A 20367-nucleotide genomic window follows, 5' to 3' on the forward strand; every position below is an offset into this window, starting at 1 on the left:
TTTGAAAATTACTAGAGAAATACAAATGCAGAGGTTCAATATTCACATAAAGGCCTATTCATACTGCCAATATGAATAAGCTAGGATGCTCACAGAAGTAGCCATAGCGTCCCAAACTTGACTGATTTTCCAAAACGCAGCGTTTTTTGTGAATTTTTAAAAATACATAATTTGCTCAGAATTCCATGAAATGACAAGAGCTATTTCCTCTTTACTTCTACTTCCGCTAAAAAGAAAGATATTTGTAATATATAGCTTCAGTAGCTGCCAGCATGGTTGCGAATTTACGAAAACGCACTCTTCGTAATATGCTGGTCGTCAACCGGCGACACTTGTCGAATTTTCCTATGTTGAAAAAATGTTTTATTTGAAAACGGACTGCGATTTCGTGCTGTGCAGTCATATGCGCACAACATACAAAATTATCAGGAAAATCGGAAACATGGAGTATACACCGTTTTTTGATCTTTCGTGGAATCGACAAGAAGTAGTTGAATGTTTATGTACATTGATATAAGAGAGCTTGCACAATATCTATTGGTGTTTGGGCGCTCTAGCACCGTTTAACATGGATGCACCCACGTTGACTCTTGGTGGTACATCGCCATTCCGAAGAATAACGTCCATGATCTGTGATTAAACCTTTGTAGTAGCTGCAGTAGTTAACGGTGAGAGCGTAATGAGAAAAAGCGCTGTGACAGCCAGAAGAGCGTTGCTGACTGGACGCAGAACTTGGGCTAACGTCGCCATCCCGCAGCATGTTAAAGAGTTAACAGAACACTACGGCCGGACTAAAGAGAAACGCTGCGCGCGTCGTGTCTCCCCTCAAGCCCGGCCGCGATTTCTCGGGGCGAGCGGGAAACGCGGTGTTACAGCTAGGCTAGTCAGGCAAGGCAGGTGAGCGTCGAAGAGCTATTTTTAATATGAATGGATGCTGTAAGCGAGGCCGAGGCTTTGGCTAAGGTTGCCACCTCGCGATATGTTAAGGAGGTGACAAAATTGCACTTCTCCTGTTGGAAACGCGCCGAATGGGACGGACGGGTAGCAGCGGCGCGTTGCAGGAGCTCATTGCGGAGGCTACGGTCATGGTGCATTGCTTAACTTTACCGCTCTCAGAAGGCTACACCACCCCGCCGACCAAGAGGTCTGCGAGAGGAAAGTGTCCGATATAAAAGGCGCGTTTGTGACGCCTCCAGAGTGTCTGACGCTGGCGCAGTGGATAGCGTGCCCGGCATCTGTTGTCGTGGACCGAAAGGTTGTGAATTCGACTCCCGTTGTCGAAACCATTGGCTTCAAGTTTCTCTTTATCATCTGATTGTTTTCATTTTTTCGACGTCTAATGACGTCGAAAAAATGAAAACATTCAGATGCTATGAGGTCATGCCCCCCCCCCCCCGAAAATTCTTTTCCCAAGGGATACAGAGCACAAGATGACACTCGACCCCAGTTATCTGTAAAGACCCAATGTCGGAGCAAGGAGGTGACCCCCCTACACCCCCCCCCCCCCCCGCAAAAAATTTCTGCCTACGCCACTATGATGACCTTATACGTTCGGGCTGTCGGCGTCTCCTGTCGTCGTAGAGCTAGTTGGTAAGTATTCATTTTAAAAAGACAGGGCGTGCAAACACGGCCACGAGAAAGAAGTCAGGACACCCGTCACGCTGTCGCCCGTCACGGTAAAGTAAGTGGCAAATAAGACGGCACGTTCGCTCAGGAAAAGTTTGCGAGAACGCGCGCTCATCGCGAGAGACCACGCCACGTGCGCTTCTCCGAGTGGCAAAGAAGATGGCGCGTTGGCTAAGGAAAAGCTCTGTTTCTGCGATAGGCGCTGTCTGCAGCAATGAGAAGACGCTGTCCTATCATTGCTATTGACGTGTCCCTATGGGAAACACCGGTGGTTCGCACCTCCCCAGGTTTCACGTTAGTCTCTTGGATAGTATAGTATAGAAGCAGTGCTTGCTCCTTTTTGTCGTTTGTTATTACTTTGGCGATGTTGAAAGCGATCCCGGGCCCCCGAAAGAACAACCATCGGATACGCTAACCGAAGTTGTGAGAACATTGCGCGACTTGAACTAAAAGGATGGAAGATAACCAAAAAGGAATGCCCGGCACTATTACTGAGCTAAAAACACATCGGGAAACAGTGGCGGCTGCGATTACTGAAATTAAAACAAGACTTGCGACCGTAGAAATATACCTCAACAACGCTGCTCGTTGGGCGAGTTGGAACGAGTCAGTCATGATGGTATTTAGCGCAAACACTAGACAACAGACATAGGAGAGGACGTAGGCGCCGCGCATTCTTCCAACTAAGATTTGTTCGAAAGGAACACACATATACCGGGTGTCCCAGCTATCTTTAGCCAAGGGTTTAAAAATACAATATTAGAGGCAGGCGAGTGAAATCACTTGCAAATTACTGACAGCCACCTTGCGCACTACAGACAATTTCTTGTTTGGTAATTAACTAATTTGTTCATTAGGTATATTTAATTAAATTGCTTTGGCAGCGGTGTTTGGCAGCGGTGCCTGTGGTCTTCGCAGCACTTATATCTCTTCATTTACGCAGAGCAACTAGGCGACGCTGTCCACTGAAACCGACATCGGACTTCACCCTGCCCGAAAAAGACACGCCTACCCTCAGCTGTCAACGTGGTGCACACGGGACACTACGATATTTCGGCTGTGCTTGGATTAAGATCCGCTGCTGAAGCTCTGCGCGCAAGGACTCGGCAGCGACGTCATCCAGAAAAACTACAAAAGCGGGCTTTCTTGTGTCGGCCCCCTCAGTTTGGCAGCGGTGCCTGTGGTCTTCGCAGCACTTATATCTCTTCATTTACGCAGGTGAGCAAAAACCGCCCGTTACGGATTTTTCGCTCGGTAGATGCCTGCACTGCTGCCAAGCTGTAGGTCTGTGTTATTTGTGTGAAGTTGACTGCTTTCATCATGTCAAAGGAAATAACGAAAGCTTTCGATGATTTCCGCCGTGAAATGCGAGCCGAAGTTAGAGACATACGCGAGAGTGTAGTGATGTTTGTGACAACGTTAAGCAACTGTCAGATGAAATTAAGTTGCTTCGTGATGAGCTGAAACATGCCAGACAAACAAACGATCAACTTGAAACAGAAAACAAGAAACTGCCACGTAAGGTTGATGAGCTGGAGCAATATACCCGCGTGAATAACTTGGAGGTGCCCCCAGTGACGAAGATCCATTTAAAGCTTGGCGATGCCATTGGGGAGCAAATCCTGCAATCTGACATAGACACCTGTCATAGAATACCTGTTGGCAGGTCTGGAGACAGGAGTGTAATCGTTCGTTTCGTCCGACGTGAGAAAAGGAACGCTATCTTAACCAAAGCAAGGAAGCCCATCTGCCAAAGATATGGGTTTCCAGTCAAATCAGCCCATATACGTGAATGAGAACTTGACCAAACATTCAAGGCAGCTGCTCGGTTCAGTAATTGCTAAGAAGCGAGAGACAAACTGGAAGTTTGTGTGGACAAACGGTGGCAAGATCTTTGCGCGCAAAACGGAGACGTCTGAGATTCTGAGAATTGTTGAGCCTGCGGATGTAGCAAAAATGACAATGTAGCCTATCTAATCAGGTCTTATTTTGTACTGACTAGACTTCATAATGGATCCTGACAGTAGCGAGTACTACGACATCAGCGGGTTCAACAAACTGGTTAATCAAAGCTCACATACTTTCAATGTCCTCCATTTAAACGCTCGAAATATCAGGAACAAAAAAGAAAATCTTGACGTGTTTCTCGATTCTTTGGCAATAAAGTTTGACCTTCTAACATTTTCCGAAACTTGGTAAACACCAAATAATGTCCCGCCAAGATTTGTGGGTTATACTTACAGTGGCTTGGTACGTTCTTCCGGTCGCGGCGGTGGCATCGCATTATACGTCATAGAGCAACTCAAGCATGAAATAATTGATGAGCTTTCGCACATTTCACCGTTCATTGAATGCCTTGTCGTCAAGGTTATGAATGTAATTGTTGTCGTTGTTTATCGGTCACCAACGGGTAAACAGCAAGACTTCTTTGACTATTTCGATACTCTCTTAGAAAAGCTAAACTCAATGTGCGTGCCTTTTTTAATTATCGGTGACATCAACATTAACATGTTAGGTGATTCTCCCAGCTCTAAACAACTCCAGTCAATTTTAAATTCGTACGCATGCGCGAACACGATGACAAAGCCTAGCCGCATATCGGAAAAGTCTTCGACGCTACTTGATGTCAGTATCACAAATCTTTCAAACAGGAAATGTATTTCGGGGTTGCTGTCATACGATGTAAGTGATCACCTGCCTATTTTTTCTTTCTTATCAGTATCCTCAAAACAAACTAAAAAGCAGGTCACGGAACAGTACCGCAGAATAAACAATATTGCATTAGACCGTTTCCGAGTTGAAGTTGCCTCGACGAATTGGGACATAGTATACGCAGAAAGGGATACAAATCGGGCTTTTAATCTTTTTCTTAAAAAGCTGAAAAACATATATGACCGCGCCTTTCCTATAACGAAAATGCCCTCCAAAAAGAAGATACGCAAGCCATGGATTAACAACGCATTATATGACAGAATACAAGAAAAAAACAAGATGTACCACGCTTTTGTTAAATCTCGCGATTTATCACTTCTTGAAGAGTATAAAAAGTACCGAAACAAGCTAAATGCTGACATCAAGCGAGCCAGGATATCTTATTACCAATATACATTTGAAAGAATTTATGATAATCCCAGAAAAATCTGGAATGAAGTAAATAATTTAACCGTAATAAAAAAGGTGGTGTTGACATCCCTGCTTTTGCAGACAATAAGAGAGATATTTTGTGAAGGCGGGCGCATACATAGCTACTTCTTGTGGTGTAACAGATCCGCCTGTAGCAGATAGAAAGCATCTACCACACTCACTCTTCCATGTCCCTCCTTGTGAAAGATTAATTAGTAAAATACGAGACAATGTTCCTGCAGGTGTTGACGAAATAAGAGCCAGCCCTATAAAATATGTAGCATCACTAATTTCTCACCCTCTTTCATATATCATGAACACAATGGTAGAAACCGGCATTTTTCCTTCAGATCTAAAGGTAGCCCGCGTTTGCCCTATCCACAAAGGAGGGGCTAAGAATGTACTATCGAACTACCGTCCGATATCTGTTTTACCGGTACTGCCTAAAATTTTTGAAGGAGTCATACACACCAGACTTGAGCGTTTTTTCTCAAAGCACCAGATAATCAATCAAGCACAGTATGGGTTCCAAAAATGTAGGTCTACAGAATTGGCGTTATTACATACCAAAGATGAGATACTAAAGAACATGGAAGACAGATCGTACGCCGTAGGTCTTTTCATTGATTTGAAGATGGCTTTTGATACAGTAAAACATGACATTCTAATATCCAAGTTGCATGCTTATGGTGTAAGGGGCGTGGCAGCTAAACTAATTAAAAGTTATCTCTCCGAAAGAAAACAGTACGTAAAGATAGGTAACATTGTTTCCCCAGTGAAAACTGTAAAAATGGTGTTCCGCACGGTTCAATCCTAGGACCATTACTATTTATAACTTATATTAATGATCTGTGTGACATTCCACGTTCCCCAAAATTAATTATCTACGCAGATGATACTAACATATTTTTTACAGGTAGATCACTCATGCACCTTGAAGCTGAGGCAAATAACTATTTAGTCCAATTGGAAACTTGGCTTCATCAAAATAAGCTCATGCCTAATATATCTAAGAGTAAGTACATCATATTCCAGCCCATCAATAAGCCTTACAAGGACGGCATCAACATCTTGTTCAAAAACCAGAGGCTGGAGCAGGTTAAATCACAAAAGTTTCTCGGAGTCTGGTTCCAAGAAAATTTGTCCTGGAATACCCATGTCGATAGTCTCGCAGCCGAACTAAGCAAGACTGTTGGGTGCATATTCAAACTAAACCCACTTATACCGCTTTAGCTCAGAAAAAAAGATATACTACGCTCTTTTTTACTCGCGTTTGAATTATAGCATCCTGGTATGGGGCACTACAAGTGAGAATAACTTAAACAAATTAGAAGTCTTACAGAAAAAAGTGCTCCGTCTATTTGAAGATTATTATGGCAACCCAAGGGTGATGTCTAGCGGTCCACTATTTATAAAACACGGCATACTCAAAGCAAGGCAGATCTACGAATACAAATTATTACTTTACATACATAAGAACAAGCTTCACAATATGACAGTACACGAGATCACAAACAAATACTCACTGCGTAGGCAACGAATTCACGTTCCTGCTACCAGGACTGGGTATGGTAGAGTCCTAATTACATATCGAGCACCACTGTTGCTAAATCGCTTTGGTGAGCAATTAAACTTCAACATGTCATTAACTCAGTTCAAACGTCACATCAAGGATCTACTTGTGAATGAATTTCTGTAAATATTATATCTCCTATGAATGACAGGCCAGGTTCCTCCAACCTGTTTCTCACTTTTATGTACCATATGCATGTGTATGTAGATGTATATATATATGTATGTATATATAGTGTGTGTATGTATGTAGACGGTGTGTGTATGCATAAATGCGTGTATGTATATAGCATTGCCTTTATGTGCCTTTTGTATTTTCTTTTTTTTTATATATAATCAAAACAGCCACGATGTCTGAATTTCGTATGGTTGTGTAGCTTATGTTGCAAATTTTCATGCAATTGTGTTCTAGTTATTTTTTGCTGCTCCATACATGTTGACAATTTGGTATATCATGTCGCACTGTTTGCTGGACGTTTAAATTTTGTACACTTCACGTAGCGAAGCCACGTCAGGCTGAATGGCCTTTAGCTTCGCTTCGTTTTTCTGTATGTTTTCCAGAAATAAAATTTGTTCATTCATTCATTCATTCATTCAATTTGAATATGAATGCAGACTTTCAAATTATCGAGATTCTACTATCAGCAGTACAGGCAAAACTCATCAAATGAAATTTTCCCAGTGATCCTACAGAGTACTTCTGATTTGGAGCAATTTGTGGAGCAGCGAAAAATTCCATTTTGGAGCACTTTGGAGCAGGTAATTTTGCACCTGGGAGCACCCTGGAGATAATTTAACTTTCTAGAAAACGTCAGAGAAGCAAGCTGCATTTATATTTGAGCACTTGAGTAATTATTGTGGGGGCTCCTATGAAGGGCCAGAAAAACATTTCAATTCATTGCAAACCTGATGGAAAAAAACGCTTGCCAGAGGACTCATTATCGCACTCGATAATGAAAAAAAAAAGGGTGTCTTGCCATTGAATATTGTGAAATAACCTCGTGAGCTTTTTTTTTTCGACACACACATATTAACATAATACTGGAGCAGCAAAACTGTACTTTATGAATCAATACTCTAAATACAACTATGTAGTTATTCAAGTGCGGGGTTCTTGCCACAAATCTATAGTTCTGGTGTTAACAAAATATTATGCTTAAAATTAGTAGACGCGGCCAACAAATCCCATGACATACAACAGCGCCTCAATGATGAAAACACACACGGTCCCTTATGCATTCCCTTAAAGGACCTCTGACACCAAAACTGAAACCTCGAGATGTTTGTGTTGTTTGATTGACCTGTATACGTGGGCACTTCTGACCGATTATTAGTGGCAAGCGTTGCGTTTAAGGTATTTTAATTTGGTTTTAAGGTAAGCGTGAGTGCTCATCCGAGTTGGTAGCACCTCGCAACATCGCCACTAGTATGACATCGATAGGAGCCTTGTCTCACGTTCCAGAGTAACGTGAGTATTGCAGATGTCACAGAAGATTAGCAGGGCAGACACAGTACCTCAACTGGCACCTGGCGAGGACTATTGTTCACTCCTCCCGCCCTGTTGTCGGGCTGCTCTCAAGGCAGTTCTGGCTGCTTAGGCCAGGAATGAGATTCTTTTCCGTCAGGGGACACGGGCTTAACTAATATCGAAGCACCCACATCGTTTCAACCTTTACCGCGTGCGGGGCCCCCAACTTGAAAGCTGTGCTTTCAAGTCACCGCACCTTGAGTGCACGTGATCTTAGGCAGTGGGGCGGCAGTTTCTTATGATTTTAGGCGGGCGTTTCGAAGTGACGCTGAAATCGACACTAGCATTAATTATATACAACACATTAGAGCATTTATGATTCAATTTCGGTATTACCAGACACAAAGCTACAAATTACAGCAAAAAAGTCACAAACAAGAACTTCGCTGTCAGAGGTCCTTTAAGACGACTCGAAGGCGAAAGCCAGCTTCTTTTTCTCTTCAGTCTATTGTTTTTATTGATCCTTAGCCCCACCCCATACCCCCCCTCCATAGCTTTCTATGTGGTGTTGCACTTCCTCTGGGACCGGCCCACCCATGACCAAACGGCGACGTCATGTGATCACGCCATCATGCAGTCATTTTTATGTGACGTCATAGTGACATAAGTCAAACCTCGTTAATACGTACCCGCTTTAAGCGTACTAACGGTTAAAACGTAGCTGCGATGAATCCACGACCGAGTCTCATAGGGCCTAATGCATTCGCTGACCGCTTAAACCGTAGTGCTTCGTCCTACGCCTACCGGTTAATGCGTACCCTGCGTACCGCGGTAAGATTTTGTGCCATAAAATTTTACTGCGCCGCTGAACTTCCCGACCCCCCAATGTGCCGCCAAAGGTTTTCCGTCTTCAAGAAGTGCGTAGATCGGTCGATCGCTGATTCCGACTTCCGCGCGATTGCGACGACGCTTTTGCGAGTAAGCACCGGGAAAGAACGAAGGTGAGGCAGCAGCCACCGACGAACGCGCTAGCATGACTTCTCGCCGACAACCTTATCACAATAAGTATCTTCAGATATCTGCTCGGGCACGCGTGCGGCGCAGCACTACTTTAAGCCTGTTGCACGCTTTTAACAGGCGTCAATCCGAACGCGCTGGGCCGCCGATCGCTGCTGCCTCGTTGTGCGGGGCAGTGTTCAGGCGCGAGCCGCTTTGTAGAAACGAAAGCGGCTCGCTGTTGCGGAGTTGAGCATTGCTGGTCGCGGGCGACGAGAAACCTTTTTGCATTGACGCTATCACGCTAAACGCACATGTACCGTACAGCAAACGTAGCGCTGTTGTAACCATACTGCACGCTTTTATTGGGCGACCACCCAAACGCGTTTCCGTCTGTTGCCAGCACCGCTAGAGCGTCGCAGAGTGCGTATCGCTTGCAGAAAGTTCGTCATCGCCGCGTTAACTGAACAAGCTACTCGCCGCATCTGTGCACGGTCTGGAGCGAAGTGGGTACGAAGAACACTCCCACAACAAATGCGCGCATGCAGTGCAGCAAGCAGCCCGGCAGTGACGGCGTGAGCCGAGAAGGCCACGCGCTGCACGCAAATAGCCAGGAGACGATCGGCTCCACGCAGCCGTACCGCGTTTCACTGAAACTGTGTCAGTTCTGGCTTAGTAGCAGATCGCGGTACAGACGCACATACATATAGCCGACACTGTCCGTTCCGTCGCTGTCGGTCACTGCGTACACCGGACCCTGTAATGGTTCCGAAATGCTCCTTGGCGTCGCCACCGCGCGCTATCGGCACTACGTACCGGACGGTCGTGGGAGAGTGCCAGAATCTTTTCTCCACTTTGGCAAAAACAAAGAATAGGCTTTGCAGTGGGCAGTTTAGGCAATATTTGCTGTGGCACTGTATGTATTTCTTTGCTGGCGGCGATGGCGTACGCGAGGAGATGCAAATTTTTACTAGGTGGTTAATGCGTACCACTGTTTAGTGCGTAGTTATGCGGCGTTCCCGGCAGGTACGCATTAACGAGGTTCCACTGTATGATGAAATCACAGATTTTGGCGATCTGTAACGTCATGATGACGTCAGCTGTGATCATGTGACTTTTTCGACCATTCGTGTTGACGCCAACGCCGTTAGCAATCACTTTTCCAGTTTCATGTGGCATCTAAGGCCTACACCAGATGGGAGATTCCAGCTGCAGGCGTGAGACTTGGAACAAGGTGATCAGTTTTTCCATTAGCTTTGCAGGCACACGTATAAGCAGCATGTCCTTTGCACGTAGGAAGAGGAAAAAAATTGTGGGCCCGCAGCATTCATATTGGTACGGATTTACCAGCAAAGCTGTTTAGGTGGCATGCATGCGCTGTGTACATTATGAAATAATACTTTGCACACATAACGCTCATGCACATGTAAATATCTATACATTTTAGAGCACAGCTCTAAAATGTATACTTACATGTGCATCAGCATGTGGGGAACATGCGATAACATCACTTCACATGCAAGGCCCATCATCGATGGCTTGTCAAGCAAAGAGGCCGTGTCGCTCGGGCAGCAACTACAAACTTTGCTTATAATTAAGGGCGCGATCGCACGCACTATTACGACAGAAAACAAAGGAAGATCAGTTTTGCTGAACCTGGAGCCATTCACCATATTTGCAGTTTGACGCCACATCAATGAAGTCCTCATCAAGCACCCACGACACGTGGAAAGCCAAAAGAAATGCATGTCCAAAGCATTCATGATTGGCGTGAGCGGAATTATGATTCTGTCGCTACAGCTTACCATCAAAGCCAAGTGGTACAACATTACTCTCCACTCAGTCCAACGAACATGCAATCTCGAAACCCTTCCGATGCTCACCATAAAACATTCAAAATCACATGAAAACGAGGTGAAAACTCAAATTACACGACCCTTGTTCACGATAGCCACATTATCTATCGTGCCACTTCGTGCAAACCCAGTATCTCCGAAAAATCGTGCAAGATAGGCATGGCGGCAAAAACTTGTCGCCACTATACATTGGTCCAACAAAACTCCTCTACCTCAGTTTTATAACAGAACAGACACAAGTTTATGAAGCTGGCAGCGGTGTTGGAGATAACTGCAAGCAGGAAAAAAAAAGAGAGAAAGGGAGAGAGAGGTCGGCTATTTAAAAATATTCTGGTGCAGTGCACTCACCGAAAAAGCTTTTATTCGCTTTAAAAGCTCGTGTTCCGATTGCTCTTGCTGGGAATCTATCCTTTTCTTCCGGAAGTCAAGGATAGCTACGTTCGACTTCGGTATCATGGAGAGCGAGCTCAGTGATAACTCTCATAAGCAGTGACACCCTTTTTCTCACCAATTAAGATAGCTAGCAAGATACTACAAGCCTTGTCAACAACATCCGTTTCCTGAATGATCAAGATTGCTTGCAAGATTAGTGAGAGGCTGTTGTATCTAGCATTACCACCTCTACAGTCACTCATGGATGTCGCTTGCCACACGCAGACAAGAACACAAAACCGGGCGCTAATGCTAGGGACATGCGGAGCCTAATATGGAACCAGGCTGCTGTGTAGAGTGCATGATACCAGCAACATGATGAGCTAGGGTGCCTGCATACTCTCCTTCTCCACCACTCTGGTGGCTAGGTGGAGAACATGTTGTGTGCCCTTGCCCCTTCAGCCGCTGTCAGAAAAGGCAGTGGGCAACTTGCAAAAATGTATCGCAGCTCCACTACTGTGAAACCTGAGGAAGTGCAGAGCACAAGCACCCAGCGATTCCCGTTCGTAGTTCCCACTGCTCCGTTTACTAAAGCGTTGATGGCGCCAATGTTAGTACAGGTAACCACGCAGAATTTCCCCAGCACGAGTAGAACCTTGTTAGGGAGATTCGCAAACTTGGTGTACATGTGCGTTACTTTTTGCGGCGCTTTATGGACTCCCTGCTTGTTATGGCTGTTGAGATATGCATTGTCTGCAGTGAGTCTCGTCATGTTGTTTTCCCCATCAGATGTAGTGACGCAGTGTCGGCGAAGCGTTTGGGGAGGGGCATTCGCTCATTCGGCAAGGCAGTAGCGCTTTCTCTTGCGTGGCCCCGGGGTCAGCCGCAGGTTTCCTAAACGTTTTTAACAATTTTTAGTTAATTATTGCAATTACTTCTTGGTTATTTCTGTTGATTACATCATTTAAGACCTTGTTCATTCATTTTAACCCGGTTTTGAGCACTGCTAGCCTCAATATGGCCTGTATTGAGCGCTTTACTGTGAGCGTGGTCAAGCCACATGAAATGCATGGATAGTAGACGACAAACCAGGCCCCTAAAGTGATCCGCACTTAAAATGCATTAAAAATGAAACAGTGTGTAACTGAAATACTTGACCACTGGCACCAGTGTCACCACTAACACCAGGTTTAATTTATTGCCTTGGTTCACCTTCGTGGCTGCGCTAAAAGTTGGTTATATTGGAAATCTCTGCCAGCTCGTTTCATGACATGAAGTTATAAGAAGTGAAATACTTCGATGTATAGAGAATTTCATTATAGTGAAGTTTGTTGTGTCAAACTTTAACTGTACTTTCAGGCAGAGGAACTCCTGCTGCCTTCCACTCTGATTGACCACGGCCACCTGGATCGGGGCGCGCGGCGGTGTTGCTCCGGCCGTCCCATTCGGCGCGCGCCCCTTTGAAAAAATGTAATTGAGGTAGTTCAGCCGCGCGCCGCGACGCGCCGCTCTCCTCCCACCCCCTTGGGGATGATGCCGCGCTGGCCACGCCGTAGACAGCCGCAGATGTGTTTGGAAAAATGCACACTGGACATCGTGCACGTGGTGACTGGAATCAAGGTACGGTATTATGTACTGTTAATCGGGCTTTACACAGTGAGTGTTGTTCTCTGTAGCATGTTACGATCGAGATAAAGCCAAGCAGCGTGCTTAAGAGACTTCGTGTGGCGCGGCGCATTCATGTGCCATGACCACGGCCGCTACATAAGTGCCATGACACATGTATTGTGCCGAGTACGTGATTTTCCGTGCTTCTCATTCTTTGTTTTGGCACTCGTTTCTCCCACGGCCGCCTGGACTGGCGCGCGCCATGCCTAATTCTTCCTAAAGGAAATACATTTCGTCGTCGTCGGCACTGCATAGCTATCTTCTGCGGTCGAGCGCTGTCTTAAGAGCATCACGTTGCTGGAAAACTAAAATGCGGTAATGATAATGCTGTAGTCGTTTTCACCTTGCCGATGATAGGCAACATTTTGATGTGGGCACGTCTCTTTGCATTCTGAAGTTCCCACGATACAACAGTGATGTGAATGCGACGTTCTTATTTAAGCGCAGGCCACATGTAGGCGAATTTGAACGCGAAAGCGATGAGCGACGCTTGTCGCCTGCGAATTAGCTAAGGATCGGTCGCGCAATAGCCACTTTCTCTCGTTTTGGTATCGCTTGTCGTTTTAACGCGACAGCACGAAAGAGCCCGTTTCCCAAGCAACATTTTATCAAGGTGCATGTTTGGGCTAGTTGGTACTCCATTTGAACATCTAAATAGCGCGAACTTTAGGGACGCATTCTCCTGTCTTTCGTCCCTGAAGTTCGCGCTATTTAGATGTTCAAACATTTTATCCTTGGCAAAATGTCGGCCTGACGTCGCTGGCCAACTGCAATGTCGTTGGCCCAACCTTGGCAACCAATGTAAGGCCGGTCTTGGGGATTGACATTGGCCTCATGTGGGCCTGCGTCGGCACCCGATGTAGGCCTGTCCACCGTGGCCGACGATGCCGAGTGCATGCCGCTCGCGGGTTGACCAAGGCCCGACATTACATAAGCGTCGATTTACCGACGGCCGTAGGTCGGTTGCGGACGTTTCTCGCTAATATTGCTCTGCTTTTTTTCTTATTTTTTTTGTGCGTGTTCTAACAAAACGCATCAATTGTTTTTCTGGTGTGTTGGTGCGTGTCGTATTTAATGTGAACGGGCAGTTTATAGAGGCGTTTAACTCTTTCTGAATTAATTATGGGCAGAGTGCACATGTAAGATGGGATTAAACGCCTCTAACGGTCTGCACTAATTAATGTGTTAATACGTAACACACAATAAAAGAAAGACGTGAACATAAGTTTCCTCTCTTTAGATGTTTCACATTGTCATACCACATTGACTTCAGGCAAGTAATTTGTTTTTTAGTCTGCGTTGGGATTCCGTGTGTAATTTACCGTGTTTCTCAGAAACGTGCCGTACTGCTGCGTGCCTTACTGTAAGTCAACATCAAGAAAGATTACGTTGCCTCGACGCCAAAGTGGCATTCCTTCCAGCAGGTAAAGCTCGCGCACTCAAGGTCGCAGCATCCCAAAAGTAATCCGGCAACCTCCTTTAAGCAGCGGAACCAACCTTTGGATCGTTTCCCCTATTCTGGAAGCACTCAGAAAAAAAAGGAGTTTTTAATAAATCTCGTGCTTTCCTTCGCATGTATACTTTTTACTGATATGCTGCACTTAAGAACACCAAAACAATTTTCTTGAAATGTGATGCACGGGTGTTTTCGCTTCGGTCACCATCATCACGACAAGGACTGGCGCACACACACACAAAAAAAAATAAAGAATATAGCAATAGCCACCATCCACCTTTTTATGTGCTTTTTGTGAGGGTGGCGGAAGTGCTATGCTAACTCACGGTTACTCTACAGCGATATCTTCAAGGCGCCGCAAACCTTCCCGCATAGAGCGCAAAGGAATGGAGGGGTAGAAGGCGCGCACCGCGGTGCGGCGAAAGGAGCGGTCACGCCCCTTTCTGCAATTACGCCTCCTCCGTCCGAATGGGACGGCTGGAGCAACACCGCTGCGCGCCCCGATCCAGGTGGCCGTGGATTGACAAACCCCAAGAAGATTGTCCTTATAATAAATTTGAATGATCTGGCATCACAGGGCAGTGTGCTTTGAGGCAAGTAGAAAAAAAAAAGCATCGCGGGGGCTGCGCATCGAGTTTCCATTTCTCTTATGTGACTTATGAGACGGTGGTTGTCGAGGCATTTGCATTACCAATTGCCGACGCTGACGTTTACATTCGACTTCCCGCGCCTTTCTCTGCTCTGCGGCGGTGGCACTGCCGCTGCAACTAGCGCCGACATTGACGTTGTTCATGGCGTTTCGCACACCGTTGCATAGAGAGAGAATGACGGAAGCACAGCGAACGCGCGCTTTCGCAGCCTCGCAGCTTCGAGATTGGCTTGCCGGCATTGCCGTTTGCGTTCAGCTTCGCGAGCGTCCATAGCGCCGTTGCAAAGGAGAGTGCAACACTTGCCGGCATTGCCGCCTACGTTCAGCTTCGAGAGCGTCCATAGCGCCGTTGCGAAGGAGAGTGCAACACTTGCCGGCATTGCCGTTTACGTTCAGCTTTGTGAGCATCCATAGCGCTGTTGCGAAGGAGAGTGCAACGGGAGCAAGCGTGCGCTGCATTATATACAAGCACACAGCTGTGGCGAAGAGAGAGAAACGGGAGAGGAGAAACAAAGCGGAGGCAGCGCTCACGCCACCTCCTCCACCCCACCTCCTCGCGCTCACGCAAGGAGAGGGGGGAGAGTTGGCATATGCACAGTATGGGTGCGGACACCGCAGAATGAACACTGCCCCGAGCAAAAGATGCTTTCGCATCTAAAAGGCAGTCAGATAAATGCAGTGACCACATGACAGGTAGCACACAGGAGAAGATAGCCTTAGCAATTCACAGATCTGGAACCACCAGCTTTACTTGTAACACACCTTTTTAGTGTCACGGGATGGGTCAAGCCAGGCTGCCACAGCATCTTCGCCATCGAGGACCATCTGAAAAAAGCCGAAGCAAAGCCCACAGCTTGTTAAACGCTCACACCTACTGCCCACTCTTATTTAAAGGGACTGTTTACCGCTCGGAAATTTTTTTCTGATTGTGGTGAAAATGAGAAGATTGTTCACCTCATCGACGGCAACGAGCATGTTTTTGCCCCATAAAAAACGAATTATATCTTTAATTTGATGTTGAAAATCGTGAAAGAATGACCGTAGCGTCACCCAACAGTAATGTGGTCAATCTACTGGTAGGACAAGAAATCCTCGCAGGTAGACTCATTTTGCTTAAAAACAAGCACATATAGCTTGACTGTATTTTACGCACTTGAGGCAGCTTTCAGTTGTGTCAGAGAGCAATTTTTTACTTTTTTTTTTCTCACGCATCCAAAAAGGCGCCCGGTGGCGCTGCTTGCGGCGCCTTCGATTTCGTTTGCTTCTGTGCTGCTGTATTGTTGTTAGGATGTTTCACATGTGCTGCGCTGTGCATTTATCGTATCTCTCTTATGACTCAACTTGGATTGCGACAGCAGTGCTAAAATAAACGCATAGAATGTGATTACAGCAAAATAAGTGTTTTGTAATGGTATAATAAGGCTTCATTTAACCACTAGCACACTGAAAAACTGTTACATTCATTACATTCGTGTTCAGCGAAAATAAAGTAATCCTACAAAAATCATATGTGCTTTCGGTTTTAATTTTTACCCCCACTACAATCATCGTGTCCACCAACCAGTGTTGTGGGCATGTTTCACGCCAATGGAAGAAGACCGAACGCAGATTAAAAAATTCTGTTTTAAAAATTTCTATTCAATTTAAAGAAAAACCGCTGCAAGGTTGGACACATCAGGCGGTGCACTTTCTATTGCGGTACAAAACAGAAAAGCGATGAAGGACGGTAGACAGTCCCTTTAAAGCTGCCCCAGGGTTCTTAAAGGTTTCAAAAGCCAAAATTCATGTGTTTTCAACGACTCTCAAGTAGGGGTGTGCAAATATTTTATTCGAATAGCTCGGTATTCGATTCGATTCGCAAGGCACTTTCACTGTTCCAAATATTGGAACACCACAAAACTTCATAACAATTACTGCAATCAGCACAATGAATTACATACCTGTGTTGAATTTTGCAAATTTTGATGCACAAATAGACAAATTAATTTCATTATCACATTCCTAAGTGGCTTTTGCAAATGTGCCAGTTTTCAAGTGTAGCAGCATAGATAGGACTGTGTATGAGGCCGAGCACATTATTACAATACAGCACCAAAATTATGCTGAACAAAACCACTAAACCAATGGGGAGCCAGTGCAAAATTCAGAAAAAATGTCTTAAATTAAGAAAACCTAGCATTACTATGGGTGATCCTAAGATGAAGCCCCTGCAGTGAACATTGTGCCATCAGTTGTCATTGCTCCTCCCCATTGAGAAAGCATGCTTAAAGGTGTACTGACACAAAAATTTTGGCCTCGCATTTTTTTGCTGCAATGTGTTGCTGGAAGCCTGTTAGTCATAACACGGCACATCGTTTGCTGCAGCGCGCGACACATAAATAATTACAGACTCCTCATTACTGACCAGTGTCAGTTTCGGTTTCAAAAACAACAAGCCTCCGGGTGCAACTATCACCACCTAGTGGGTGCAGCACTTGATCACGTCAGCACACAGAACTGCGATGCACTTCCCCACGGTTCGCGAGCAGCCGCCGAGAAGTAGGCTGCTGGAGCAAACGCGGCAAAAAAACATGGCGGCTATGACGTCATGATAACTTGTTGCAGCGTGGTCACATGACGGATGCAGGGAGTCCCCAGGGTCCCCTTTGAGAGTGTCAATAGAGCGAGGATGTCAATCGCTCACGCAAACTTCGAAATTCATTTAAAATACCTTCGAAGCTATATTCGCTGTTGATATTTTGCAGATGATATACGCATGTTCACGGGAATCGATCCCGCAGGCTATCTCGGCCGCGAAATTTTGTGTCAGTGCCCCTTTAAGTCTATTAAACTATGATGACACGGTTAGGACATCAGCACTAATGTGACTAGTGAGCGGCTAATGCTAATGTGAGCGGCTAACATTAATGTGTCTAGTGAACTGCTAATAACGACAGAAGACAGCAAAACAAGCAGACTTCGTGCATGTGAGCACCACTGTACCTCTGAGTGGCGCTGGTATGAGCAACATCGAAAACAGAGAGCAGGTGACTGTCTACAGCATGCTCTGTTATACCTAGGTATTTTAACATTCTTCGTACTTTAGTGCGTACAGTTTGTGTTCATAATTTAGACATAGATAATGGTTTTACACATATGCTTGCTCATTTCTAGATTGTGCAGCATTCTCGTGGAATCACCAATGCCAGTGCTGACCCAGATGGAGGTTAAACGAGCCGGTTGTTTAAGCTTCTCTATTAAAGGGACCCACCGCTTGCCCACTTGAAGAGAGATGCAAGCAGTGCACCTTAAGGGTTTAATCTATAGAAGTGCCGGCAACTAAGACTTGCAGTCTTTGAGGACAACAACGTACCAATGTTGACAGCTCAAGGCAAGGCTACTTTTTGCTTTTTCTGCTTGCATTGCACGAAATGAGTGGTTGACTTAAAATCTGTACTGAACTGAACTACAAAAGCAACTTTAGAGGGCTAAGGGATGATATGGCTTCTGGAGACCAAAAAATCGTCAAAGAAAAATGCTTTTTTATTACATTATTGCAATCTACAGCTATTCTTTCGCATGTAAAACCTAACTGAAGTCTTTTAAGATCAGTAATTCATCCGCAGTTTAGACCTGTGCAACGAGTACAAGCTGAATGTTCTTGGGTCACTTATTTAGCTTGTCGGAGTGATATCTCATGATCTAGAACAGCCACAGCTATAGGGTGATTCCACGTAAGATCGAACAAACGATGGCTGGTCGACCTCTTAAATTTATTTCAAAATTTTATATATTATTGCCTGATGAGTGGAAAGAAGAGATCCGCAATTTGTTTTGCCGCCAAAAATTTTTTCGAAGCACAGGAAATCAATAACGACGAAGAGGTGCAGTGGAGCGCTCATCCGCTCTGCTGTTTTGGCCAACTTTCGTTATGAATTGCACAAAATATATTAAAGTTAGGTAGCTGAAATTTATTTAGCTAAATATATGCATGTTTTTGCTTCTGCTCAGGTATTTTTAGTTTTGTGTGTAGTGTAGATGGTTTTATAAAAACCTCAAAAATGGCCCAATTGGAAAATTTTCTTTACTTTGAAGGTCTTTATCTCAAAATCGCCTCGTAGCAGAGCTACAAAAATTCCGCATTATGTTTTTCGCATGCTTATCTACCAAACTGCCAAATCTTGTATTTATATTACTTTTCAGTAAAGAGATATGATCGGTCTAAGTTCAAGAAAACACCGAACAATGGAAACTTCTGACGACAATTAAAAAAAAAACCATTTTTTAAATTTCTTAAACTTTGTCCACTTATTCTCCTCTACATAAGCTTTCACAATCATTAAAAACATGTTGCATAATGTCGTTGCACTAATAGTTACGGCCCCTCCAATGAGACCCTTAGGCAAGGATGGGCAATTCCGACTTCTTGCCCAGCAAGTGTATAAAATGCAGGCAGGATTGAATTGCTTTTTTAGTAAAAGGCCAGAAGGTACCGAAAAACGTGTCGCCGGCACTGAAGACGTTAATTTTGAAATTATTTGGTCACTGCAGCGGCCACGAGCGCGGGGCTCCCGAGCAGACGCGCGTTTTAAGAGACGGCGCAGTGAGAGCTTGTTTTCGCGTCCTCAGACCGATTGAGTTCGAAACAGCAACACCTCTCGGGTGACTTGAACGCACGTGCACCGGTAGTCGCAGTGATCTGGTTAATTGCGTCGATTTCTTTTTCAGGGGGCATAAGAATGTCATCGTTAAACTGTGCGTTCCGTGAAGATCTTTCATTGCAGTGGCAGCAATAGCACGCGTAGCACAAGTAGTCAGTCTCATTGACAGTCACTGATCTTTCGGGCGTTAAACGTTCCTTCAAAGCATTTATGTCTAGGTCGGTAACTCTGCAAAATTTTGGCTTCTTTGCAATAATTAAAGGAGTACTGACACAATTTTGAGACATCGCAAAAGGGACATTTTTTGCTTCGTTGGTATGCAGTGTCCACGCTGTCCACACATTGGAGTCGGAGAACACGTATAAAATATTTCAATTTGACTGTAAAGTTTTTGTCGCTGAGCATTTGCAAGCCAGCTACACTGCAAGAACATTATCCCGACAAGTCAAGACAGTTCCTCCGAGTTCGCGAGTTCTGCGTCCTGCATGCAGCCTAAATCGTAGAAATCACTGTCAGGGTCACTGGACGACAATTCACTCATTGTCTATTGCACCACGAGCAGATGACGGATTTCCCCCTAGAACGTCGCGAATTTCTGTATCTCCGTCACGTCACACTGCTATGAAACGACACTGAGAAGCCACCCCCTCGATATCGACACCGAAAGTGTCTTTTTAAGGTGGCGCTAATTAAAATATATAGGATGCATTCCCAGGCAATACAATAGTCGTTTTAGGTTTCTCGACACCAGTATTTTATTTAGAGCAACAATCCGAAATTTTTTAAAATTCGTGTCAGTACTCCTTTAAGCTTCTTGTGCTTCGAAAGGTGGTCTCCACAATAGACTCATTCAGAGCTATACTTTCTCGTCATGAGACGCACAGGAGGAGTAGAGTAAGAGCAAAGCACAAGAACTATCCGCGCCAAATGAAGTGTGAACA

This window comes from Rhipicephalus sanguineus, unplaced genomic scaffold, assembly GCF_013339695.2.
Source record: "Rhipicephalus sanguineus isolate Rsan-2018 unplaced genomic scaffold, BIME_Rsan_1.4 Seq75, whole genome shotgun sequence".
Lineage (NCBI taxonomy): Eukaryota > Metazoa > Arthropoda > Arachnida > Ixodida > Ixodidae > Rhipicephalus > Rhipicephalus sanguineus.